General features: G+C 45.0%; 1 protein-coding gene and 1 long non-coding RNA gene across 3 annotated transcripts in view; one reads left to right on the top strand and one right to left on the bottom strand.

Annotated features, from left to right (window-relative positions):
* LOC117228188 (colorectal mutant cancer protein) overlaps nt 1-27,229 on the bottom strand; it is an 87,594-nt gene that overhangs the window by 27,169 nt on the left and 33,196 nt on the right. The window lies entirely within an intron of this gene.
* On the top strand, nt 9,631-12,682 carry LOC117228239 (uncharacterized). The gene is made up of 2 exons (XR_013034866.1): nt 9,631-10,223; nt 11,700-12,682. It is a non-coding gene; the product is annotated as an uncharacterized LOC117228239 (long non-coding RNA).

Genomic DNA, 27,229 nt, shown 5'->3' with positions numbered 1-27,229 from the left:
ACTTTTTAATTCGAAATGTTTTCAATTTGACAAATTTCATTTGAACCAAATTGTACATGTGTATGCATTTTTTAGGGCGTTCTTAAGTCCAGAATGAAATATTGTTTTGAAATACTAGTTTTGATTATTATTAATTGAAACAAGGACTACTGCCCTTTGTATTTTATACGCTCTCTAGTTCTACACAAAATGATCTTCGTTATAAAATCACACACTAAAAATTATGATCTTGCTTTCATATACAGTAATTTCTCCGGGAAATGCCAAATTTCGGGTTGCTGTGAATTTCCCTCTGCTAGTCTTACTGCTATGTAATTTATTGCTAGGTCGATACTAAGAGTCGACGTCAGAAAAACCGCGGAGTTACAATATACAGTAATTTCTCCCTAATTCGCGCTCAAAAATGGACAATTTGGGAAGAGGAGATACGATTACTCGAGCCTTGCGTCTCATTTTTATAATTCTTGGCAAAAACGAGCCGCAAGAAGAATCGTGACTTAGTATTCTCAGATCTGCCAGTTTCAATTACGACCTCTGAACATCCGGCAGAAATTACTGTAATCTTGCTTTCATATAACCCTAAGATAACGCTGACATAACCCGGTCATCGTTGAGACTCGCGTTTCCGATTCCCAAAACCCAAATCGCGAGTAAAATAAATCGCGTGCCCCAATTCCCGACAACTTCCAAACCGCAGAAAATTGGTGGCGAGGGAGACGCAGAGGTCACGCGTAGGGTGGTCCGCGGTTCGAACGAAGAGGACCATCGCGGTCATAGCTCAGGTTCACCGTCGTTAACAGATCCGCATCGAGATCAGCTCGGTTGGTGCCGCGATACTTAATCTGATTATTGGATATTCCGCGGAGTGTCTGCCGGCTGTTATTAAGGCCGACGGAGTATTTTAATTTCTCGAGACCAGAGGAAACGGCGCGGCAATCGTTCGGCCCGAGGAGAGGAATGCTTTGAACGGCTCTCGCCGGTAGCAAATTGATTTTCTGCGAACGACTCGGCCCGATAAGAAAAAGAGGAACAGAGACGATAAAAGGGGAGAAACGATCCTTTCGGTTATTTCAGATTGCTGTCGAGGAACCGCGAGATCCTCGAGTTCACTCGCTACAAAATCCTATTATCTTGCAGCAGGGTAGACGTACCCTGACATAAACTCTGACCGGTGCACCGTTTCCGGACATCTGAATAAAATTATTCGTATTCTCTTATTTGAAGCTGGCTGCAGTTCTTAGTCATCGACGGCAATACAAAGTAGCAAATATATTGTTCCCAGTGGACACGTACAGTATATGAGAAAACTATTTTTTCTACACCACAAACTAGCTTAGTAAAGAACCTGTGGAATTGTGAGTGTTTTTCACAATAAACATAAGAGTCGCACGATAAGCAGAATAGCTACATTTACTAATTAAACGTACGAAGTAAGCAGAATTACGTTACACATGTGTAAAGATGGTTTTAAAAACTATTCTATTTGTTGTAGAAAGTGACGGAGACGAGATACGGTACAAAGAAACAACGACTGCGTACAGTTAGTTCTAAATATAACAATCTAAACGTAACATCGAAAGAAAGAAAGAAAAGAAAAGAAAATGAAAAACGAAAAAGAGAGAGAGATGAAACAGGAGAAAGCAGAAGAAATAAAGAAAAATAAATTAGAAAGAAACAGGAGGAAATTGGAAGAAAAGGAAAATACGAAGAATGGAAGGAACAAGAAAAATATAAAAGAACGATGCACAAAATTGCTTCATATATAAGTAAAATACGGTGAAAAAATGCGTATATTATTATTTCTCTACTACGATAATTCTTTAATCATTTTCTCAGCCTGTCGCAAGTTATTTATCAAAAATGGATGCATTAATAATCTCTGAAAACTTGCACGTTTCTTATGCGATACGAGACTCTTCAAGAATATTTTCGTTGAAATCCATATAAGTCCTCGACGTGGCCACAACCGGTACATCCACCCTGTTTAGTACCAGGCGAGATCCTCGACTTTTCCGCAGCGTTTCCACAAGGTTTGCTCGGCCTCGCCTCGCCGGATTCCGCGGCGAAACTCGCGCGGATAACGCTCGCGGAAAAACCGAGAGGCGCTGCAACGTCCGAAAACAACCGACTAATTTCGCCGGGACGAGCCGCCGGCAAACGGTTCCCGCGTTGCCTCGACGATAAATCTCTCGCGGGCGTAAACGTATTTGCATATTGTGCCGCGCCGCGTAAATTTATCCGCGAGCGAGCTCCAGCCCTAGGAGAAACAAACGGAGCAGGGGGGGCGTGAGGGGGGACGAAGCCGAAGCGGGTGCAGAGAGTAAATATTGTGTTGTCCCGGGGAATTCCGGAATTTTCGGAACCCAGGCGCGGAGTCTGTAATCGACTGATGCGGTTTTCGCTTTGGCCTTTCTTTCGACCGTTTCGGTTCAGCTGGGAAGACGATCTTTGCATTTAACAGCTTAAGTGCTGGATATTAACTCGAAAAATTCACGCAATAGCAAAATCATTTTAATTAATGATAACTGTATGTGCGCGTTGTTTCCAAATGGAATCAAGTTGAACGAAGTCGCTGGTTGCTTTTATGTACACTTTAATATTATAGTACAGCTATGTTCTTATCGATGCGTTATTTGCGTTCTATCTGCGTTCTTAGAGTTCTAACAGTTCTTTTGGAGTTCTAACAGTTCTTGGAGTTCTAACAGTTCTTGGAGTTCTAACAGTTCTTGGAGTTCTAACAGTTCTTGGAGTTCTAACAGTTCTTGGAGTTCTAACAGTTCTTGGAGTTCTAACAGTTCTTGGAGTTCTAACAGTTCTTGGAGTTCTAACAGTTCTTGGAGTTCTAACAGTTCTTGGAGTTCTAACAGTTCTTGGAGTTCTAACAGTTCTGGTGGTTCTAACAATTCTGGTGGTTCTAGCAGTTCTGGTGGTTCTAACAATTCTGGTGGTTCTAGCAGTTCTGGTGGTTCTAACAATTCTGTCGATTGGTGTATGGTGGGTTTTGGTGGAGGAAATGAAGCGTTTTTGATTGGAGATGGGTGTGTCGGAAGGAACTTGAAATGAGGAGTGGGAAACTGTTCGAAAGTTCGGGTTGTAAATTTTCCGTTTTGGGAAATATGGAATTTATGAGTCGTGTTGTCCGTTCGTCGGGTCGAAGAGTATTTTCGTTCGGGTGCATTTCTTACTGTCAAAGGTATATCGCTTAATTGCTCAAGGGATGGCCAGGGACGTTCGACCTTCGGTGTTGCCGTCGCAACAATAACCAAACTAGAAAGTAAAAATTTACCATAGAATATATTGGTTCAGCTTGTTTTACGAATCCTAGTAGCATTCAATTTGTTCAATATATTACAAGAAAAATGAATTTCGAAAACTTAGTCAAAAATTAGTGTCACTCATACGCGACTCACGCGGCAACGTATTAATAAAGTCGCGATCGAACTGTGAATTTTATGCATTTCGTGACGAAAATTAGAAAGAAAAGACAAGAAGAGAGAGAAATAATTTAGAAATATTGCTATACTGGAGCGGCACTAGTTTTCATTTATTGCACTCAACGTAAACGATTTTTCCATTTTGCCCAAATAGCCCGCAGTGCGGAGACAATCAGAGTGAGATTTATGTTATCAAATCATTACAATCATTATCAGAACGATTTCTTTCTCAGCTACATCGATTAGCTAATAAATTTCTTCTTTGTTTCGACTAGACTGCGGATCTTCGTGTAAAATAAAAATTATTCAAGTTAATCGTAAAAAAAGAAATGTTAGACGTAAATGTATTTCCTCTTGCAATAACCATAATGAGTTGAAAATTAACGTAACGATATCCATAAATTCTTGTAACGTGTTCACAGTTTTGCACTTCACTTAGTCATTTTCATCGTAAATGCATAAAATCCTGTATCCGTTGATAACAGAAGGGTAGAATTTTATTTCATTTTCAATGAACTACGTGACAATTATTTTTAGCAAATTAAGTTCGAAATTTTCGTAACGTGTCTGACAGATCGATCCACAGCACAAGGATTTAATTTTAATTATTTCACGTCGCATCGTGAAACGTGTGGACGTGTCATAAAATCGTGCAAAAACCGATGTCGTGCTATTGACCACTGTATCTTCTTGACACCAACGGACACCGCCTAAAGAAGCTGAGTAGAATTTCGTGTAGGTCTTTCTAGGAGGAATCCTGGCAAAGATCGAGATTCCTTTCCCTTAAAAATCCAGTCTGATCGACGGATTGCGATGTGCAGCGCGTAACTCGGTCTTCTCCGGCCATAAGAGAGAAGCGTGAAGAGAGGAGACGAGAGGGGCGGAGAGGAGGAGAGTCGCGCGGCCAGTGGGTTCCCGTAATTGAGTTCGCATGGTGCTCGCGTAAACTCGCCGATCTACAGGGCTGTTTAATTGCTCCGGCAGGCCGTATCGATCCTCGTCGAGATCCTGGACCCGACGGAGTGAGAGTGAGAGAGTGAGTGAGTGAGAGAGAGAGAGAGTGAGAGAGTGAGAGAGAGAGAGAGAGAGGACTCGTCGCGAAACGGGCGGAGCCGTCGCGTTCGCGAAATAAATTAATTGCTCGACCGACAATTATGAGCCCGGCGAGAAGGGTGGTATGGGAGGGGACAGGGATATCCGGCGCGGACCTAACGACGCCCTTATTACCGGTCGCAATTAGTTTTTATGCGGGGTCAATGCGATCAAAGAGACCGCATGTCGGTCGCCTCTTGTCGGTGAAACGGCCGATTCCGAGACCGCCGATGGATTCTGCTCCCGAGATTCCCGGCGAACGATCATCCTCTCTGGACAAATTCTTCTTACATTCATTAGCATGCAATAAACGAGACGATTATGTGTACCGTAGGTCGCGTCTTAAATAAACATGATTCGTTACAGCTTGTAATCGCGATGCTCGAGACGGCGAACGTGTTAAGGCAAATGGCTCCCTGTTCCCTCGAAAGCGTAACTCGTTCGAACGTATGCTAATAGCCCCGTGATTTCTTTACGATCGGGACGCCCGATTTTTTCCTCGGCACGGTTCAGTGGGACTGCAAAAGTCCTCGAAAGCGAAATTACGAGCACGAGCGTTCGCCGATCTCTTGTCTGAAGGGCTATCTAAACAGATTTAGTGTCCGATTGGAGGTAAGTTGTGGCCTGCAACTCTCGCGTCCCGCATTAGCCAAGTAGTTTCTTTTCTTAGTCGGCTGGAACCGCCCTTCTCGTGATTGCGTTCATGCTTCTAGAACGCGCGCTGTTCCTTTTTTGAAACGGAACACTATCTCTAGCACGCTATGACGTTGTCCTGCCGATTGCAGCTGTTACAAATTAGTTGTATCGAACCGTGTACACTCGCAACGGAAATTTTCGTTAGAAGGCCAGATAAGAAATTAAAGAGAACATAATTTTTTATAATCTTTTCAGAGTTGGTCGAACAACTCAAAATAAATGCAAATCGTGTGGACGAATATGATAAAAGTTATTCCGTTTAGAAAGATGTATTTTCTGACGCGATCGTATTCCTTCGCTTCAATTCCATGGATTATTAAAAGTAACAAAATTATTACAGTGACAAATAGGAATCTGAGGCCAATCGGACCGAACAATCTGCTGACTCCGGTAGAGAGTGCTTACTCTTTCGGCAGAATCTTTCTTAGATCTATCACCTTAGGAGCTGCACGAAACGTCGCGTTCCACGCGAAACAAAAAGTCCGAGCCCCATAAGATCCGTCAACGGATCTGGAGGAAACCGATTAGCCCCCAGCTCCTGGCGTTCTATCGAGTTGGGCGATCGGTGGTTCCATTAGCGCTGCCCAAACACCGTGAAAAACCGGTGAACGGGTGAAAAGCGGAGGCGGACGAGTCGCGTGTGTGCTCGTGGGACGACGAGGTTCCAGCAGCTGCGCTTTCAACGGATTAGCTTATCGTTTGTCGTCGTATCCGGCGGACATTTACATTAGCCAGCTCGTTTTCCCACCTTTCAACGAACGCCGGAACCCTTTTTCTTCGCCGAGGCGACGCTATAACGGCGCTGTTTCGCCTCGCGCGACGTTGACTCACTATCGCGTGCAGATTCCAATCTTGATTATTAATTACGCGCGCGGCTTCTCGGGCAGGGGGAGGGCAAGGGGGAGGACAATTGTCCTGGCAGCTGGTCGCTCTCGAAGAGACGCGTGATTCACCGTGGAGGACCCGGGTCAGGTCCGAACAACTGGCCAAAGCAGGCGTCCGAATGCCAAGGTAGCCGCGTGCGCGGATATTATTATATCAGTAATTAGCACGCCCGGACTGTACACGTGCCATCGGCGAGATCCGCGGCTGTTCTTCGTCGAACGGGGCAGTCACGTATACCTCGTGCCGGGTTTATTAACCCTTCGGGGACCCGTTGCGGGTTCACAGCCGCCATTGATATCGGCGCGAGCTATAATTTCCCAGCCGTGAATCGATTGCGGAAATCTCTTTTCCTCGAGTCTGCCGGGACTCGATCTCGTTTCGCGTGTGGCCAGGATGTTTGATTACAGCCAGAGCATGGTGGAGTTGGGCAAAATTTCATTCGTATGTCGGATATATTTTCTCTAGCTATCATTCTTGTAGACTATTTTATTCCAACTCATTTTTGCGAACTATTTTATTCCACCTCATTTTTGCGAACTATTTCGTTCTACCTCATGTTCTCCTGAAAAATTGCGATTCCACCTTCAAGCCGAGGTACAAAGGCTACGTAAAATAGTATCTTAAATCAATCTCAGTCGAATTTTCAGTGTCAGACGAACCAGCACTCGAAACATTCAAAAGATCGCCTTTTCTGGCAGGACCCCCAAGAGATCGACCATAACTTCGTAACAGATCAACATTTCGCAACCAAAAAATTACGGGACACTCTTCGAAGTGTGCCCCTTCGAACACGGTACCTCTTGTTCAACGAGGACTCGCAGTTTCCGCGGGGAAAAAATGGCCAAATAGCTCTTTTGTCGCGGCAGAACCCTATAAAGCAGCAGATGGGTTCGACCGATAGTTTATCTCCGGATTAGCCTAATAGATACGGCGACACCGACATGTCCGCATCGAAAATACGCCGACTTTTTCCCAGCCCGAGGCTTTTCATCCGTCTGTTAACTTTGTCGGCGCGGGCCGGGATTCGGGCTGGCAATCCCAGGGCAATAAAGTCCGCGCCGGTGAGTACAGAAACGCGTTCGACGTCCCCGTTGCTCGCGGCGTGTCGATACGATCCTCTTACCCCCGCGTTTACGACTTGTGCGTTTCTTTCTTTTCCCTCCTCCGTCTCCTCTCTTTCTCGGTCCTTTTATACGTTTTCGTTTCGCGGCGAAAACGCTCCGTGCACGCCTCTTGACGCTTTGTAACGCCGCGCCGTTAAACGTCCGTCTCCGCGTTCATTACCGTTCGACGAAGCTCGAAGGCCACGGCGATATTAATTTACATGTTAAGGAACGAGCTCCTCTCCCGGTTTTACTGCAACCACCATTAGACAAGATTTTGTATCCGAGAGACAAGTTTGTCGAGCTTTTGTGAACACGCGGTGATTTCTCGTCTTCATTTTTATTCTATTTACAGGACAATATCTCGATTGCCGGTGCATGTTTCGTGTACAAGATTACTGTGCGTGTATTCGGATTCTAGAATAGCTGCAGTTTTATCTATGAATTATTTTAGCATACTTTTCAAGCTATTTACGGATTCATTCTATTCGTCATTTTTCTGCCGTTTCTAATGTAACAGGCAGAACGATTTCACAGACCGGCGATAATAGTTGAGGATCGACTATCGTTTCCATTAACCGTGCAAAACTCTTCGGTGTTTATTACAGTGACCGTAAACGAATATATATAAGAAACCGGACCGAGCAAGTTTCTTGCTCATTCTTGGTTGATTAACTGGAGAACATTCGCGCTTCGTTCTCAACTAACTAAGAAGTTGTAAAACTGTCTGCGGAATCACCTGTAATTCGATAAAGATCAAGAATAATATGTCAGAACATAGTTTGACTCTCATCGAGCGCGAGAATTCTAGTCAGTTTCCAGTGGAACGTTGAAGTATAATTTCATTTAACGTCTCGCTATTAATTTAAGAAACTTTCGTCTTGCGCACAGATTTACGGTCTTCTTTTTCTCCAGGATTAGGGGAAGAATTGAGAAGCATAAAGTACATCGCAGAATAGAATAACCAGCCCGCGAATCTTTATGCGAAATAAAAATGCAACGGTTGCACGTTTGCGCCAACAATTGCTTAGTCGAACAGACTTCGACACGAGTCGAACAAAACTTTCTTCGTTGTTCGATCCATTTCAGCGAATCGAGAACAATGCGTTTCCATTAAATCTCACCTACCCCGTTCGCGTGATCTGTTTAAAAAACTGAAACTGCTTTAGCACGCAAGGACATCGAACAGGAAGAGAAAAAAGAGTGGTGCGCATAAACCGCGCGGCGAGCACTCGTCGGCGGTTGTTAACGCGTTAACGTCTGCCGAAGTGGAGAGAGTCACCGGCAGCATGCAGAGCTCATTTGTCGGAACGATGTCGTTTCCAGCGGATCGCTTAATTCCAGGGAAACGGGGGGGTGTTTTTCTCGGAGCACGGCGGTGAAGAGCCGTCGGAACGGCAGGAACGCGGAAGGGACGGGTTTCGCGAGGAACGGCAGCAGTTCGTTAAACTTGTTACCGATCCCTGAAATCGTTGCTCGGGAATGCGGCCCGGCGATTTTTCCGCCGCGGTCGGACAAAGAGTGGGGAACGCGAAACGAAACGAAACAAGTCGGAACGAAACGAAACGAAACAAGACGGAACGAGACGAAATCGGAGCTCGGCTGGAAATTGAAAAGGGGGAAAGCGCGGGAATGATGAACGGAGGCACCAGCACCCGCGGCAGCAGCCGGTGATTACGCTAATACCGTGAATGAATATGTAAGGCGGGAAACAAAGAATCGGGCAAGTAGGATAACGTCTGGCGGCGGTCTGTGCACTGTGCACGCGAGCCGAAGGTCTACGCGCGCGCTAATGATACCGCGAACACGCCACGCTCGAGAGACCGTTCCGCGGAAGGATAATTCAGGATTGTGCTGCCGAGAACCACGCCAGCCCGAGTGGAAAGTAAACAGCCGATGCAAGGAATCTACCCAGAGTTCCCCAGAGTTCTCCTCGAACGGAGAATCGCGGATGACGTACGTGCAGAGCCGATTCATCCCGCCGAACGAGCGGAATTAACCGTTCGACTACTTCGACGGCTTCCAGCTAATTTCCAGATGCTCGGTCAAGGCGGATTCTTGCGAAATTTCTTGAAATGCCGGGGGATCGAACGGTTTATCAAATGGACGGCCTAATTTCAAGTTGCTACAGCTCGATTCCGAGGCTTTTACGATTGCAAATCTGGCGCAAATTCCGTTTACTCGAAAATAGATGGATCTTGGAAGAAATTATTTTCTTGACTAAGAAATACAAATATTTGCAAATATTGTTGCTACTGTGTTACATATGCTTCCTTTGAAATAGTAACTTATTTTTGTATTCAATAAAATACTAGTTGAGATACCTGATTGATTTTACAAATATCTGATAAGTGTTTGAAACATATATTTTATAATTAATTAAGAGAGATATAAGAAAAAGCTTATAGTATGTTCCAAAGCAATAGGTGCTTGTATTTTTCCTATAGGCTTATTTTCTCCCATGAATATTAATAGCGAGAAATCGAATTTCGAATAATTACTAGAAATTGAGGCACATGAAATGCCATTATATTAATCATCATCTATACCTCAACATAAATAACTATTTTGAATACATGCGCTTATCTCAACGACGTCGAATAAATCTTGAAATACTATTTCATACAAACAAAGGAAATACCGTTAATTATTTGTAACACTTTGTTCACATATTTTTACTCAAATCTGACATTTAACTATCCTAGAAATTTTAAGAATTTAAGATTCCTGAATGTCAAGGTGCACTAACTGATTTTTCCAGAGAACTATTGCAAAGCCACATTTTTTCACATTGAATACATTATCTATTTTTACAGTAATGGGATATTTGGTAATGCATACAACCACTTGCATTTATCAAATAACAATCTAACGTCCAGACTCGATCTACTAATGACTGAACTCGAAAATAGTCGCGCTTTGGGAATTAAGGGTTGACCGGTGCCAAAGAGGAGGATTCGGTTCGACAAGCAAGCACCGGTGACTTTGGCACTGGCCAACATGCTAGAAGCAGGTATGTTTATCCGATTCCCGTTGGTCAGCAAGGCTCGGTCATGCAGAGTATTAGACATAAACGCGTGTAATGTGTTCGATCAGCCAGCGACCGCGATGTGTCGCTCGGCAACACGCGGTAAACATTGTACGGTGTTTGCAGCCGGCTATTGACAAGCATACAACACATTGTCGCTAATCTGTAGATCAATGGACGGAGTTTAGCTTCGGAAAACAGAGGGGCAAATAAGATCCGCTGAACGCTTGCAAGGAACCCTCGTTCCGTCCACTAACTTTACCAAGAGTTTTTCTTAGGCAAACCTGTGAACATTTTGCAACCAAATCTTTTGCATTCAAAAGACGCAACAATTAAGAACCGATTCATATAGTTTTAGCTATAAATAATAGTTATATTTGGAAATTGTTTAGGAGTTGGTTGTAACAGTTACCAACGAGGACAATTGATTTCATTCTTTTGCAAACTAAATTCACTTATTCGCAATTGCTTGTACTAAACTTCTCGTTAAATTTGAAAATTGAACGAGACTTTTTCGATAATTATTGAATTAATATAAATAAGTATTTAATGAAGATTAATTATTTGTGTAATAAAAGCTATGTATATTATTGTACAAATAATTATTAAGATCCATATTAGATATAAAAATTGAATAGAAGATTAATTTTCTTTGCAAAAGGACGAATAAAACCCGCGAAAAGGATAATTTCATTTACAAAAAGCTGAGTACGATTTACAAAAGGATCAACTCGAAGGTGGATACGATCTACCAGTGAATTCATTTTCAGCGGTTGACGTGGCAGACAACGCGTTAATTATCTAACCGTAGTTTAATCGTACGAACGTGCTTGAGGAAGCTGTAAAAATCCGGAGTTCTATGGGTTCCTGAACAAGCTCTATTTCCGAGAGAACAATGGCGTGGGTGGAGTAAAACGAAACGGCGATTTCAGAAGATGCTTTAGCGATTCCCGTCACGGAAGCTGGTTCTAGACGGGCGATGAATCGAGGATGACCGAATTCGAGCCAACGAGGCGATTAAAGTCATTGTTTTTCATTTGCTTTTGGCCCGGTGGCCTCCTAGTAGTATCGGCGCTCCTTTGGCCAGACAGGGTGACACTGGGGTGGAGAACGTCGCGACGCCCAGTGGTCGATTTTCTCAGAAAATGGGATTCAAATGAAAACAAGAAATTTGCAAGAAACCGTGATAAAAAATTGATATGTAATTCGTTTCATTATTGTCTAATATAATTGGTAGCTTTTAAATCTTCATTCTGATTAATAACTGAAAAAAATCATGTCTCTCTTCTATTAAAATCAGCATGCTTCTAATAGCAAGCCCCATGGGTTTAGCAATAAAACAGAAGCAGAAATCAATGACGACGTTATGCCATTGCTGGAAAGAAATGATTCGTTTCGTTGCCTGTGGATAAGCAAGTTTTCAAGCGGCAATGATTTTTGTCCGTTTTTTTTCTTCTTTAGAAGGAATCGACCACTGTGCGACGCGCCGCCGCCGTTGGACCTCGGCGAGCGCGAGACATCGGGTTTAATGGAAATTAAATGAATCGCATTGTTCCCGGGAAGCACGGACTGCCATGGTCGAGCAGCTTTTTGGAGGAGAGCCAGGAAACTTGGAGCGGTGTAAAGGAGGGGAAGAAGCGCCTAAGCGCGCGGATGCGCTAGCATGTTCTCCAGGCCAGTGATTTTTAAATGGGAACAAAGCGACGGGGCTCTGCTGTACGCGTCGTTTACCTGTGTTTTTCTGTTCCGTAACAAATCGATGTTGATAAGAGAACGTTAATGTTCCGTGAAACTCATCGGCCCATTAATATTCAAACGTATTCGAAGCGCAGTAATCGCGCTGCGCCAAGCGAGAATTCTTAATAGAAACACCGTAAAACGAGTCAACGGCAAATGAGCGTAATAAGTAATGGCTTAATGACCGGCCGGAGTTCCGCTGCGACGGCACGAAACTTTCCGCAGGAAACGGAACGAAGTTCTGCATCGGGAGAGACAAATATGTATTCTCCCGGGGCTCAGGCGGGACGTAGCTTATTAATATTTAACGCGGGCTGCAGCAACAATCGTGGCGCAACCATCGACCTCGTGACACCTCGGTCAAAAATGCGCTAGACAATTTCTCGCCGCGGCGCTTTTGTTCCCGACACAATTCAATCAAATGAAACATCCCAAACATCCCGTCATTTATCAATTCGCTGCTTTTACGGGGAACATCGAAACGGTGTAATAAATAATGTAGTGCAAAAATTGCGAACGATGTGTTCAACATTTTTAAATCCGAAAAGTAGCGTTTTAGAAGTGAGAGAATATGTTCACGGTTTTCAAACAGTTTTTGTAAACGCGTTCACAGAGATTTTGCTACGATTGCGTTCAATTTGTTTGGAATTTTAATAATTAGCGGAATTGGAAAATGATTAGAATATATGAAAGCATAATAAAAAATATATTCGAATTCGTTATTTCGGCTTTCCCTTTACTATTTTCTTGCAATATTTTTTTTTACTTTGTATTACATGCTCCCGTTTACTTTATAGAATCAATTTTCTAGAGAAAGAACCGAGCATAAAAATACTTCCATCGCTGATTTCACGGCAATCTTTTCGGACAAAGGGAACCCATTGACACTTTTTCGCAACTGGGCCAGCCTGTATCGCCCCGAAACGGTTCCCAGGCTTTACGATCCACCCACCTGCGACAAAGGGAGCACCGACAAGCGGCAAGGGAGCAATCGTCGCAGCATTGAAGCGCCATTATTGCGGAAATCGATCGATCTCCGAAGGCGACTGAGCGACGATAAAGAGGACGATCGCAGTTTCCTAGATTCGAGCGTGTCTGTTCGCGAATCGATCTCGTTAGCGAATGATTTACCGTCTCGAGGCCGGTTCCCGTTGCAGAGGCCGGGACCTCGAAAATTTACGCAACGCGGGCCGCCGTGGTCCCCGCGAAGTTGATACGTCACCGTGCGGGACCTGCGAATCGGCCCATTAGCTAATGTAAATTGTCACCGGTTAAGGTGAGCGCGCCGGCGATCAGCGAATAACGTTAACGACCCGGTTTCATTAGCTGGCTGCGCTGTTAACGGCCGACGGATGGCATCGCCTAATTAACCCCTCGTACACTGTCCGCGAAATTGGGCCACTTATGTTCGCAGAATAAAGCGAATCACGGTTCAAGTTCCGACAAAAATATCACTTATTACAATGAAACTTTCTTGCGATATAAAGTAGAATTTAGGAATTTTGTTTCTACGAAATTATTATAGATAGGCGAATAAACTTTGTCAAGATGCATATAATTGTCCTTTAGGAAAATATTTCTTTGGTATATAGCTCTCATTTATTTGAAACACTAATCGTATAAAATTTTATTCGAATAATTTTATTTGAATAAAAATTTGTTCGAAGAATTTATTTGGATAAGAAATTCGAATAGAATTTTATTCGAAGAATTTGTTCGTATCAAACTTCATTCGAAGAATTTATTCGAAAGCTTATTCGAATCAAATGTTATTCGTATAATGCCCAATTCTGATCTCAGCGCGCAATATTAATTGGTAGAAGCCTCTGTCTGATGTACGACGTAGACCGCGATAACAATGTGAATCCAATAAATGAATCATTTTCTCAGAGCTGATTACTTCACGCTCTGGTTAAGCCAACTTTCAGAAGTGTACGATCTATTTAACAACTATTGATTTATTTAACTATATATATTTAACTATCCCAATGTATCACACCCTGAAGCGTCTCTACCCCTTCTCCCAGCCACGTTGTCCAGCAGAAAAAGCTATCCGACAGTCAAGGAATATTCCCTGAAACATTCAGATCCCTCTGAGCGACCAAGAAGTTCGCCCCCCACCCCCGAGAATCAATGATACCGATAAATTGCGTCTGTTCGTCGTCGGGCGAAACGAGCTCGCCGAGAAAAAGAAGGATCGCGTTCCGGTTATCGATACGGCTCAATCAGGAGGAGATCCTACCCCATTATGGTCGTGTCTGAGAAGACCCGCGGTTCCGTTCGCAGGAGATAGGTTGGGTGGCGAGCTACCCCCATGGAATCCACGGGGCGCGCAGTAGATAACGCGAGCCGCAGCGCGATTTACGTAGCCGGGAACGTAATTGCTTTTGCATCGATTGTGTTCACGAGGTCGGGCCAGTCTTCCCCGCGCCCTACATAAACGCGGACCTGCGCCAATTCCTGCCGCCGCCATGCCAATCCAGATCCACCCGCGATCTACGGAGAAAAATAGTGGCGCGGGACACGCGATATCGATCGCGAACTGCATCGCGATGTGCCCGTGATAAACGATCTGCGTTTCGATACCCGGTGGAAAGGGTGCACCCAGCTATGACTACTCCGCGCACTCTGACCTATGACTAACAATAAGGGCAGCGTCACGCTCCCTTTGCTCCAGGAGGGCACTCGATCGCGATCCGATCACACGCCGAGATTAGGCGAAATTCGCGTCCCCTGGGAGACCGAGCAAAATCGATTCAGCGTTGTTTTTTAAACAATGTATCATAATGATATTGTTGGCAAAATTTATCCGATTTGTATTGGTAATAAAGTGTATCATAAGTGAGATATTAAACAAGTGTATGATAATTACTATGTTAACGCTTTGACGCGTCACCCATGTGGGTGACAGAATTATGTAAAATTTAATTTGTATGCCAATCCATGATAATTTCTTCATTTTATTAAGATTCGCAAGAGATAAGAATGTTGAAAAAGTAATTGACGTCGTATGACTTTACTTTGCAATTTTAATTTAATTTCATATGATACTTTAATTTTATGAAATTTTTCAGGTACTTGTCGCGGCCGTCAAAGTGTTGAAATGTCTTATCCGCTAATTTGCGACTTTTCAGAATATTTTGAAATATTTGGAACATCACTTGAGTTTTTTACCTTTTTCAACAAAATTAGAATATTCTATATACTTTACGAAGTATATGTAATGTAATTCCATTTATTCGTTTTCATTTATTTGAAATTGATTTTTATTAATTTCAAGCTTCGTTTCTTGGCTGACCAGAAACGTTAGATAAGACGATTTAACTAAGGAGGGCAATTTTGTTAGAGCTTTTTAGGGCATGCTACAGTTTCGAGCGTGTTCTGCTGTCCTCTTTGTGGCATGTATTGCTTGACTATGCAGAGATTACTTATTGCAGCTTCATGCATGTAGGTTAATAAGTTTTTCAGATTAGTGCCTCGTGATTCCGTAGGGTGTGTGTGTTGGAGCTTGCACGATCTATGAATTTCGCAGGACTTTCGAAACGGTATAATTAATTTGTCCTAATTGCCTCCCGGCTGGTTCGTACGGTTTGCGTTTGCCAAGAAACTAAAGATGGCTTAACGGCCCGCGAAAGGAGGTTATCAATTTGTTCGAACACGATCGGGCCAAGTTTAGCACTAGAGAACCCCCGAACTGTCGAAACCACTCGCGCTTAATTAATTGAACAAGATTACTCAATTACCAGTCCGAAAGCACTTTTACCATTTCGGTAATTCGTAAACCGAGGAATCTGAAACGATTCGCATCGCAATCCCATTCTTCCGTTATTTTTCGTAGGGCGGTGCCTGGGTCTGCGTTGACCCACCCTCGAAAAAATCCCTTGCAATATATCTTCCGCCTACTTTTTTTTTTATGGCAATCGTTCGAATCGGGTACAAGAAAGAAATCTTAGGAAAATAAAACGAATTACATGAGATACATTTACGAGGATAGCCGACGTTTCCTCGATAGCTATCGAGGAGATTCGATCCATCGAGCCCCGCGATTAAATTTCTAATCGATCCGGCGAACAATTCGGATTGCCGCACTGCACGCGTTTCGATTATTCGATCAACGGCCGCGTATACTGCGGCGTTGCTTAACATGTAACTGGGTTTCGGACTATTTTACGGCATCTCGCGTCGCGCACGGCCCCAATCAATGGGTACCAGGAGCACCGTAACCGCTCGATCGATCGCCTCGATCCTCTCCGTCGTTCTAAATATCAGTCGGACGATCTGCGAGCAGCGTAGACAGCAACCTCTCGACGCCGCGCGAAATCGCAATCCGCTCCTCGCCAATTAATTCGATTAATCGGGACGGTGTCCTGTACCGATCGCAGCGCGCGAACCTCGGCCGATCTCCCTCGAAATCGGCGAACCAAGCGATGGATCGACGGAGAAGCACTTCACCAGCGTCCACAGTGTCACTCGGCCCGGGGACCCGCGCGATTAATCTCGATCGGTGTGTGTCGGCGCACGAGATCGGTCGATCGGAGCGACGACCGGCCGCTACGCTGGGCGAAACGCTCGCTGACGGACTGAACCACCGATTCTCCCACACCCCTGCCGCATTTCGCGTAGCAGAGCCCGAGGCCGACCGAGGGTCGCCGAGCGACGCCGATCTCGCGGCTCGTTGCACCGAAACCTAGCTACGATCCAACCCTCTCCTCTCTCTGTCTCTCTCTCTCTTTCTCTCTCTCTCCTTCTTTCTTTCTCTCTCCCGGCTCTCTTTTTCTCTCTCCCGAGGCTTGCACAACCGTGTAACGCTGGCCGCCGATACGCGACCAACCGCGGCTATCGCAGCTGATAAAACTAATACGGCTGCTCGCGGCGGCGTGTGCACCACGGAAACACCCCGCGCGCGAAAAAACCGGATATCGGTCTGTTAGATCTACCACGATCCGCTCTGGTAACCTAACTCCGTCCCTTGGACCGTCTTCATCGGCCTCCGGGAGGTTTTGCTTCGGAAACAAGATTTTAGGCTATGTTTTGCAACCCGGATGGATGGTTTTAATTGGGGCGGTTGAGGAAATTGCTACCCTTTAGGACACTTCCAGGTTTTATTTATACGTTTCGTGACTAGATTGTGATATCATGATCTCTGATATCATAATGATGTCACGGGATTTGGCTGTTGTTAACTTTCCATCAAAAATAAATTGTTGGACTGCGGTTTCTATGCAGGTTTAACAAAAAATAGCAGTGTAACGATGTTAGAGGAATTTATAAATATTTTTGTATTATGTACAATTTATGAAAATGATTAACCCTCGCAACAAGGTTATTTATATCTATTATTATTTATTAATATTTATATGTTTACCCAGAGCGTTTAAATCGTTCGGCTAATCACACCAATTTGCGACAATTAAATAAAATTGTTGTTACACAGGGGACAACAGAAAGGCGAATAAGTAGACTGTGGACATTTTTATAGAAATTAAAAATGCTCTACAATTTTTCTCTCTTTAACAATCCTATTAGAACGAAAGTAATATATTGATACTCTTTCATTCTTGTAATCTCTTCATTTGTTCAAATTGCGCCTTCTTTTCTTATTGTCATAAAAACCTCTATCAGTCCACTAAATTATCTTACAGAAACCCAAACAATTTTATATTAATTCAGTCCCGATGTCTGGTGAGATTTAGGAATTGCGTGACAACGGTCAATGCCTGTTGAGTATTACAACGCTACGGTCGCAACAATGTACTGTAAAAAGGCTAGGAGAGACCCGCCGGTCAACTTCAATTTTTCTCAGCAGAGAAAGACCAACTTTGCACCACTCCCCGAGACAAACGACGAAAGTTTCGCAGGAAGTTGTGTCCACGGTCCTGGAAAGATCTGCGGAGCAGACCGCACGCTATATTAACCCCGTCCCTGCGGCGAGCTACGATCGAACGTCGGTTATCGTGTGCTCGTGACAAATATTGCGAAGAATCGAACCTGTTTGCCAAATGTGTTACCGTCAACTCTTTTATTGAATACAGGAGAGTTTCGGGGCGGTCTGTTCTAGTCTATATGGTGATTTTATCTGGAAACAAGATTTTACGTTCGAAACTTAGCCGATGTCAATACCTAATTTTACTGAAAGATTTCCAGTCGATTTTCAGTTACATTCCCGAGGGACTTTTCAAACCTGCGTTAGCTTAAATTAAAGCCGAAAGTGCGTACTTTAAGATAGGATAGATTAAATTGAAAAAGAATCGCGACGTTATTTTGACAAACAGATAAATCCCGACCACCGTCTGTATCTCGATTTTGAAGGGAAACTTCGAGTTAATTTTAAATTGTATGTATTCCTACAGGAATTTTTGAACGTCACAGGTCTGGAATTAAAGCTAAAGGAGTACATTTTAAGATAGGGTACTTTCGATTCGAATGAAATCGTGATATCGACATTTTACATCACGAAATTGTGTCGAAAGATCGCGACCGGCGTTCGGAGAAAAATGTCCGAACTCCGCGGGACCACTTCGAATCGATTTTAAAACGTCTCCCGGCAGAATTGTACAAGCTTTTAAGCACTCATGAAATCTATATCACACGTGTACTTCCAATCGGTGGCAGAATCGAGCCGGCTAAAAGATCCACTCGCCTACACGCGGTATCAGGTTAAAAGCGAGCCCCGGCAACCGCGTATTCCTGTTCCATCCGGTGAAGTCGTCAGCTGAAGTTTCATCGGCGGTCCGACTGTATCGTCCACGGTGTTATTACGTCCCACACACGCGAGGAGTATCTTCGAGTCGGCGGTGTCACGAAACCGGGTGGCGAAGTCAATCCCGCTATGCGCGCCCTAACGGAGGACGTATCCCAGTATGGGCCACGAGTTTTAATTGCGCGGCACCATAACGCCCGCGGTTTATCGTCCTGCTCCCGGTGTCCAAACGTGCCGGGTGTATTTACGGTGCACCATGGTACGGTGTGCGCCCTGCCACAGTCGTTGTACTCGCCGGGTGAGCGAGCGCGAGCCGCCGCTACGGTTTATTATGCGAGCGGCCGTTGATTTATACGCTTTATACGACTTTACGATTCGCAGCCGGGACGATTTATGAACGGCGAAGGACCTTTAGCGGACCTCCTCCTTATCGATACAAAGTCGCGAGCGTTTATTGCGCGCGTACTCTCGCGCCGCCATTGGCCGGCCGTTATTTATTGCCAGGAAGTGTGAAAATCACCGGGCTGACTGCCGACTAATGACTCTGTTCGATTACAGGGACGGGGGACGCGATTGCGCACCAACGATTCCATTAACGGCCGCGGACCGATCGCCGTTTACAGCCGAACGACCTGGAACCCGTACGCACCTGACATAATTACCGAGAATCGGCTGGAATTCGCGACCACTCGAGGCGCATCCGACACCAGGTACTTTTACAGACAAAAATCGCGTTTCACGTTTTAGTTCGGTCGATCTGGTTTCGACAAATTAAACCAGTCGGCTCGGTTGTTCTTTTTTTCTTTTTTTTTCATTAATTCGTTTCGCCGAGCATTCGATACGATCGTGACGCCTTATAAAATTATTTGATTGCAGCGCTTCGATGTTATTGTACACGGAAAAATGTTGACACATTATTGCGACTCTTTGGATTTCTTTCGTTCGAGACTACGAACGCTCGGTCGTGAACGAGATTTTTCTTCCGTTTTTCCTGCACATCGCAATTATACCGGAGATTGCGCAGTTTTTATGACACCATAACCTAACGCTCGTACACACTTTTTCACGCTGAACACTTCGTGAAGAGACACGACGAGACTGATTTACACGTAACCGTGTATCTCTAAGTACATTGGCGAATTAAAATTTCTTGAAAAATCTGAACCAGACGAACCTGAACTCTCTCTTCGCCCTTCGCAACGAAGGATTCCGATCCGTAAATACTAAATAAATGCTAATAAATAATCATTATTCTACCGCACGCCCCGGGCAATTTGCTTGCTAAGATACGGGCGGTATAAATTATTATCTCCGTCGCGCAATAAAAATTACGGCTGCGTTAAAAGTCGAGCAATAATCAACGTGTTGCCGTAACCACCGTGATTGAGGCACGCTCGTTCGTATTCTAATGTTTCTGCCAATTAAGCAAAGTGTCGCCAAACAAGCCCGTCGAGTTCATAACGCTCGGAGCATTATGACTTTTCTGACGTGTCGCGGCGACGCGACACCGTGAAAGAATGCGATGCTCGATGCGCTCGAGGATCGACAGCTCTTGTTATTTCATCTACTTTCCGCGGGTTTTCCGCGGTGAAAACTGGTTCTGGCTCGTGAAGAATGGCTGGATCGAAGGGAGCGCTGTCGTTTAACGGCCACACCTGCTCGTCGCCTTGTAATATTTGTCCTGTTGGGACGCGACCAGCGTAACGGGACCAGCACCCATTCGGCAGGCCGACCGGTCGTCGGCTATCCGAAGACGAAAGTTATTAGCGACGCCTCGCGGAAACTCGCTCGAGAAATCGAACGAGTCGATCGAAATAGCGAGCCATCGGTCGGTTAATCGATTTGTTCTGCCTATGTTTGGACGGGACGATCGGGTTTAATCGTTCCGATGCTCGGCTCCGGCTATGCAATTCCAACTAGCCTGGTCACTGATTGCACCGGCTCTCGAGAGCGGCTTCTGCTCCGGACGATTTAGAGATCAGCATCCTTGATCCTCTGACATTAAAAATTCAATGGTCTTTCGTGTGTCTCGGGCCCGTCGCATCGGGGGACAACAGAAGAGATTTCAACGACGAAGAAAGCGTTCTGAGAGAATTTTAGACGACGCAGGCTCATCCGCAATTTTGCTAATGCATCCCCTTCGGAGGCTCGAATTTAATCAGTCTAATGAAAACAGAAAAATTCGCAGCAGAGAATAATTTCAGCCGGCGGATGTAAGGAAAAGAGCTGCGGGAACCGGGAAACCGTAGGCGTGTAAGGCTCTCGCTTGAATCGTGGAAAATAGGAGGACGCCGGCGAGCTGCGATTGTGGCGGCGCAATTAGAGGGACAGCAGGCCGTGGCTTCTTAATTAACTTCGCTAATTTCTCAATTAACACGACGCCGTCTTCCGTTGCGGGGCCAGCGGAGAGGAACAGCCGGTTGGTTTTCTGATGGGACAAAAACCTCTAGGGAGTAGCGAATTCAAATTCCGCTCGGCGATAGCTGCTCGGGGTGGCTTTAATCGTCGTCCGAATTTCGACGCGCGATCCCTTATTAAAATAGTGGGTGATGGAGATAATTTCGACAGAAATAACTTCTGTTTGAACACATTTTTCCTGTCTTGTACAGTTCGCGAATTGTGGCAATTAAAATAGAAAATTTACGAATACCTCTCTCTCTCTCTCTCTCTTTCTCTCTCTCTCTCTCTCTCTCTCTCTCTCTCTCTCTCTCTCTCTCTCTCTGTGGATTAATTTCCAACCCTTAAGGAGAATTTACGCGAGAAAAAACGCTCTTTTAATTTACGGATTTTTAATTTAATTAGATGAATCTACGCTCTAGATATTGACAATTTTTGAATTTTTTGAATTTCCGGATTGAATATCATCCCTTGCTAGTGCATTTTATGCATATGGAATTGAACCTCGCGACTCACACAGCAGTTACACTGTCAACAATTTTTTAAATACCAACTGATAAAATGAAAATTGTTTTGGTACGCGATATAACAATTTTTATTGTTAATCGCGAGTACAAAGGGTTAAGTGTGGACACCCGAAGCCGACATACGTAGGACTGGGGTTGGTTTTATTGCGCCCGCGTCCGAAATTGCGGGGCCCGCCCAAAGGTGAGTTCCGCGTTGCAATAAACAGGTCGCCGGTTGCGTTAATAAAGAAATAAGAGAGCCGTTAATTGCGAGACGGTTCGAAGACAGCGGCGCGAGAGATCTGACGGCGTTGGTGCGCGGCGTACGTACGTGTGCCGGGTTCCGTGTGTAAGGATGCCTCTAGGCTTTATTGCGTCGCGCTCGCCGCCCGAAGAATTCACCCCGGAGCCCGGAGCTCGTAGACGCCGGCGGGGATGAAATTCTCGGGACTGGAAGACACTGCCGCCGCCGGAAGTAAATATCCGGGGGAAGAAAAGGCGGGCAGGCGGCCGACCGTCGCGATAGAAAGTAACGATCGTGCTGCCCTAGAAAAACATCGTCCACGAGCCAACCCCGCGTCTCCACCGACGCCCCGACGACAAGACGAGAGACCTCGTGCCGCGATATTGGACGTCTGCGACATCAAATGAGACTGATTTTTATTGGCAATTACTGGCTACAGGGCCGGCGACCTCTCTAGATTGCCGGACAAAGGGTCTACCGCCCACCCTTGAATTTCTTATACCCATAATCGCAATAATAAATATGTGCACGTGTGCCGTGGGAACGTCGGACACGCTTGCTATGGCGGAACGATCATCTCCCGAGTGTCCCGCGTGCTGCAATCGCGATAAAAGATTGACAAAAGATCACGGAATCGACGCTTCCGTTGCTCTTTCGTTCATCTTCGTTGTTCCAATGTCTCGTAGTTGACCAAGTGGTACAATAAAGCTATATAATGTTCTTAGATTTTAATGAATTATTACGCAAATATCTTAATATTTCACAATAATAAGAAACGGGACTTATGCCGCTTGTCAACTAAGAGGCTCGCGTGAGATCTATACAAAATAATGAAACAGTTCAGCAAAGAAGATTATGGACTCCTTTATTATCACGTACAATTTCATGACATAGCGCCATGAAATTAACACTATGCCGTCCGCAGATCTTAGATATGATTCTTTTGCTTGACGCTGGCATAACAGCTTGGAAATTTTGGATTTAAAAAAAAATTCGAAGATGGCGGTAATATAAAGTCCTAAAATCTAAGAATTTTCGTACTTAATTCTTAGTTAAATGAGCACAATGCTATAGTTAGTTTGCTGCCTTTTAACACCCAAGGAATATAGTTCGAATGTTATTTCAGTTTTTTAAAATGGCACCAAAGTGGTATCACCGGCATACAACAGATAGCTTTTCCATGGCACCAGCGTGGTGCCACCGGACGGCATAGTGTTAATTTGACCATTGTCGCGTGGAATGCCGAATTGCGAACGTAACATGTTGGTAGCGAATATGCGAATGTGTAAACAACACGTGAAATAATTCCGAATCCGTAGATGATAGGTGGATTTAGGCGGCTGAATTCCGCGGAGGTGTGGCAGCCGCCATAATTTTTCGCGTGTCGCGAGCGCACGGCGCAGTTAGGCGACCGCTGTGCGACTCGAGATAAACCGAACACGGCTTATTAGAGATACGACAGATTGAATTAAGCAGCGCACGATTATGTGCGCCCGTTATCTCGCGGACGAGCGCGCGCGGCGCGATTACGAGCCGCGGAGCGAGGATTTCGCGAGGAACAATGGCGCATCGAGCGTGTAATCTTATATCGTGCGCCGGTATCGTTCCCGGGCGAGCCGATAACTTTTATGAGAGCCCTATTGGGGTCATCGATCGATAACTCCTCCCGGGAAACTGTCCCCGGCGTTGGCCCGCAGAAATCCGCGAGCAGAAATCCGCGACATCCTTGTCCGATCCGGGAACGATTGTTCCTGTTTATGGGCCGGGTCGGGCCGGTCCTCGTTCTGCGCGTGCTTTCGCCGTACCTTTAACCACCGTGCACCATACGCTATAGCGCAGGGGAGTCCAACCTCTTAGTTTCTCTGGGCCACGTTGGGAGGAAACGAGTTGGTTACACCGCTTTACGGGGTGTCCACGTATATTTGTCACTGACTGTACCTACAGTCGGTCCTACAAGCATTTGTACCGCCACTGTATATAAAAGTAATTTTTTGAAATCAAGTGATGCGATGGAGATTTTGCTGTAAATTGTTTACTGCAAACGGGCGCGCGTATAAAGTGCACTTATACTAGATTTCAACGAAATCGAGTAACGAATAAAGAAAATATTTTGATTTTAATTCTCATGATACGTAATATCAATCCAGGAAAGTAATCGTACCACATTTTAACACTTCCACGACCGCGCTAGAAACCTCAAAAAATTTTACAAAATTCAAATATTTCATTCAATTAAACAAAAATTACGAAGCAAACATATGTGACACCAATTACTTCTTCAGCATTCGTACCTCTTGCAAATCTTAATAAAATGAAGCAATCATTTTTAATTCTTCATTAATCATCCATTCGGTCATCAATCGACTGAATTTAAAACGGGGAGATCTCCCCATTCGGTTGGCTAAATGTTAACAAAGACAGTTTTGTTCTTTTTCATTGTAATTTCACATAGAAGATAAATTCTGTAGCTTATATTTTGTTAAAAAAATCGCATATTACTATAACTTCATTATTTTATGCTATCGTTTCAGTATTTCGTCGAACCACCTCGATGCTTTATTGCTCGGTTTAATCGATTCGATCGATAAAGATAAGATTACCCACTCGGGACGCTGCCGTGCAATCCCAAACCATCACCTAGCCTCCGCCACGTTTTACAGTCGGTTATAAGTTTTCTCATTCCAGCCCTTCGATCGGTTTCCTCGAAACTTTCTCCAAAATCGATATTTTCCCGACGAATCGGAATTCGATCTTTTCGAATGCGACGGAACAGAAGAAGTTGGAGCACTGGTCCACTTCGCGGGCCGCGCGGGATGGGGATCAACGGTGTGCAGCATCGTTCTTCGCGATCGTTCGGCGAACGTTACGATAACTGCATCCAGTCGGTCGAATAGAACCTCGGCCGCTTGTTGAATTTCAAATTGACCGGCCCGGCAACGCGTCCGTTCAGTTTCCGACGCCTCGTTAAACTCCGGGCCAATCGAGGCAACTTGGATTCAGTTTTCCAAGGAGAACACCCGGCTCTCGACTCCTTCCGCTCCAATTTCGCCCAGGCCCGGACGAAGATTAAACCCGGCGAATAAAAGTAATCCACTCCTTAGCCGGAAACAATTTTCTCGCTCGCCGGCCCGCCAACTTCTGATACTCCTGTTTAATCAGCGAACACTGAATGCACCGTTCCCGCGCTGAACGCCGCCTTTTCGGCCATCGAAACTTTACTTTTCAGCTTCCCTACGGTTACCTCTTGCACCTTCGAATTCATCGTGCAACGCTACGCCTCTTGTCTAGTCTATTTCGCGTCTGACCAGTGCCGGCCTGTTCTACTTGTCGACGCACTTTGCATTCTCGCAGCAGCGTTTACCTCGGATTTAATTAATCCCTGGGCCCTTTGATTATTGGGCTCGCGTGTTCGAAGAACGGATAACATTGCCCAAGGGTTTCGGCTAACTTTCCGCTGGATTCAGCACGAGACAATGGAACGCGACATCGAATAGGATCATATTGCTCGCGAATTTTGCCGAACTCCTGTTTCTCGCAAGTGACGACGACAGTTCTCGTCTACGGAAGCAACATATTTATATATACCGCGCTATTTCTTGCTGTTTTTATACAAAATCTCTTTTTTGTAATCTTGTGTAATAATAAATTATTATTATTATTTCTTTCTAATGAAATAACCTTGAAGGGAGAGTAATAATCGAAGCCTATGCACTGCGGTTTGCGTGCACGATGTTGAAGAGAATCGGCTGTGGATTTTCCGAAACGATCATTTTTCACAAGAATAAAAATCTCTTGTTATTAGAAAAATTAATTGCCGGAATAACTTGCAGCCACTTCGCGTGTCAGCGTAAGAAAATGCTATGAAAACTTGATCCGAATATTGCGGGTACAGTAAATTCTCCCTAATTAACGCTCAGATTGTGCACAAAAATTGACCATTTGGGAGGAGGAGACACAATTATTCGAGCTTTGCGGCTCGTTTTTATAATTGTTAACAATTCGTAACTATAAAAAGGAGTCGCAAGGCTCGAACAATCGTATCTCCTTTCCCCAAATTGTCCACTTTTGCGCGCAATCCGAGCGTCAGTTAGGAGAGACATTATTGTAGTTGATTTTCGCCCGAAGACGAATCTCCGGTTCGCGCGCGTGTAGCAACCGTTTCTGCAACGATAGCAGAGAAAAATCGAGTGCGGGCCCGAGAGGTGCGAATCGACATCTGGAAATCGTTGTTATCGATTGACGCGCGGATTCCCGATCGTCGTCCAGGGCACGTATCAGCCGGAGAGGTTTGCCGATGAAGGTTCTGGGCAGGGTGAGGTCGGTGAAATACGGTCCGGAAGTAGGTCAGCCGAAAGGGTTTCCGATGCGGCGAAGAAAATCGCGGCGGGTGAGCCGGAAGGCACGCGAGGAGGAGCGGCAGGATGCGAGACGGGGTGTCCTCGAGGATAACGGCGCTCGTCGCTCGGGAAGATCGATCCTCGGACGCGGTTACCAACGGCAAGTTCCTCGCCGGTTTTGCGCGTGGATCACGCGAGCTGACGTAAGTACTCGGAGATTTGGTCGGGAGTTAAAGCTCGCTGGAAGCGGCGAGCTCCTCGAAAGTCGTTTGTTAGCGTCGCAACGGCAAAGTGCATTTCGTAATTCACCGGAAGTTTCAACCGGGGGCTCGGCACCCGCTCTCTGTACACCGGGGAAACGCCGTTTGTGAAATCAAGGTCGCTCGCTGCGATTCTCATTGGCGGACACGCCGGGAAAGGGTCGCCTAGCTGCGTCACGATTTTAGGGAGTTGCTGCACCCGAACACTTTCGTTCGATGAAATTTCGAGATCGCGGACTATTGTTTGCCGTGTTTTTATCCTCTGTTGCGTTCGAAGTGTACGCGCTGTGCTTCTTCGAGCGAATCCTAATTTTATTAGATTATTTAGGAGAATCTGGATAAGGAAGAAATTCGATTCTCGCCGACTAGGAGAGTCATGTGCACAGAGCGATGGAGCTGGTTACTGTATAGGTACACGAGTGAGACGTGTTAAATTTTGTATTGAAAGATAAGCAAAATGAAGGAGCACAAAAATTGAATATATCTTACTCGATACATATAGAATTAATTATATCCGAAAGCAAACCGAAGACACGGCAATTTGTTAGTCCACATTAAATCGTATTTTCCTCGACCTTAATCATTTGAAAAATTTGTCGAATTTTTCAATTTCATCCGCATGTGTCAGACGTAATCGTATTATTATCTTGCGCCAAGGGCTCGTACAATTAATAAATAATAATAACGATGCTAAAATATAATAGAAACGTAGAAAAATCTGCGATCTACGTGCAACCATAAAAATTCCGAAATCCTTTGGCCCGTCACGCGCAATTAGCTGGCCCGCGTCTCCTAAATCGTTCGTTTTAC

Source organism: Megalopta genalis, chromosome 15, assembly GCF_051020955.1.
Source record: "Megalopta genalis isolate 19385.01 chromosome 15, iyMegGena1_principal, whole genome shotgun sequence".
NCBI lineage: Eukaryota > Metazoa > Arthropoda > Insecta > Hymenoptera > Halictidae > Megalopta > Megalopta genalis.
Note: the sequence above shows the minus strand (reverse complement) of the source record. Positions and strands in the feature narration are given on the sequence as shown.